Genomic DNA, 855 nt, shown 5'->3' with positions numbered 1-855 from the left:
CGACGATTAATGCATCGCCAGGTACCTCGCTGTGCAAGCCTGTGCCCTCGTATGCGTGCTTGTATGCGTGGGCGTAATGGTCGTTCTATCTACCAACTTCCCCATCCCTCTCCATCCTACAATGATTTTGGCTTCAAGGTTAGGAATTCAGGTGGCAAACTTTAGGATGCATGATCAAAGGGATATGCGACGGAAACGTACCGAGTTATTCGTTTAACGTTCTGCACTGTAAACGAATGTACTGTCAACAGAAGGAAAAGAATTCTTTACAAATGAACACCCACCTAATCAGCTGACAAATCCATTTGCATTAACAGACCCAGTCGCGCGTATGCCCTTGAAGGCAACGCGCGCAGGACGAATTGTTTAGCAACCCTCCAGCAACTAACTTTTCACGTCACCCTGAGCGCGCAACGCAGCACAATACCGTTCCCGTGTGTTGCACTAGCCTGCCTCGCCGCTGCCCTCATCGCCAGCCACACGGGCCCAACGGTCATGCTGCAAACAGAGGACAACGGAACCTCTGGGATCAGCCCCGTCCAAGCTCGAGGTGAAACCTTTTACCTCCCTGAAGCCCTTACGATTGATGATTTATGGCCTGGTGGCCTGATGGTCTGAGTGGGGCTCACATTCACATGCCTAATAGAGGCGATACTACATACCACGCACTCGTTAGCGCCTGTGTATGTGCGTGTGCGTGGCCCCATCCGTCACCGCCGTGCGCTCCTTTTACAAAAAGNCGCAGAGCTCGCAGATGCCGTATCCGTCCTGCTCCAGAGGCGCAGAGGTACACAAAAGCGGCGGCAAGTGCTTGCGCCTCCTGCAGTCGACCTTATACACACACACAACACACAT

General features: G+C 52.8%; 1 protein-coding gene across 1 annotated transcript in view; it reads right to left on the bottom strand.

Moving 5' to 3' along the window:
• VOLCADRAFT_91893 (uncharacterized protein) overlaps positions 1-855 on the bottom strand; it is a gene marked incomplete at both ends in the record, with an annotated part of 6,042 nt that overhangs the window by 3,551 nt on the left and 1,636 nt on the right. The window lies entirely within an intron of this gene.

The sequence above is a fragment of the Volvox carteri genome, assembly GCF_000143455.1.
Source record: "Volvox carteri f. nagariensis unplaced genomic scaffold VOLCAscaffold_23, whole genome shotgun sequence".
NCBI lineage: Eukaryota > Viridiplantae > Chlorophyta > Chlorophyceae > Chlamydomonadales > Volvocaceae > Volvox > Volvox carteri.
The sequence above is the reverse complement of the archived record's forward strand: the minus strand, read 5'-3'. Positions and strand labels throughout refer to the sequence as shown.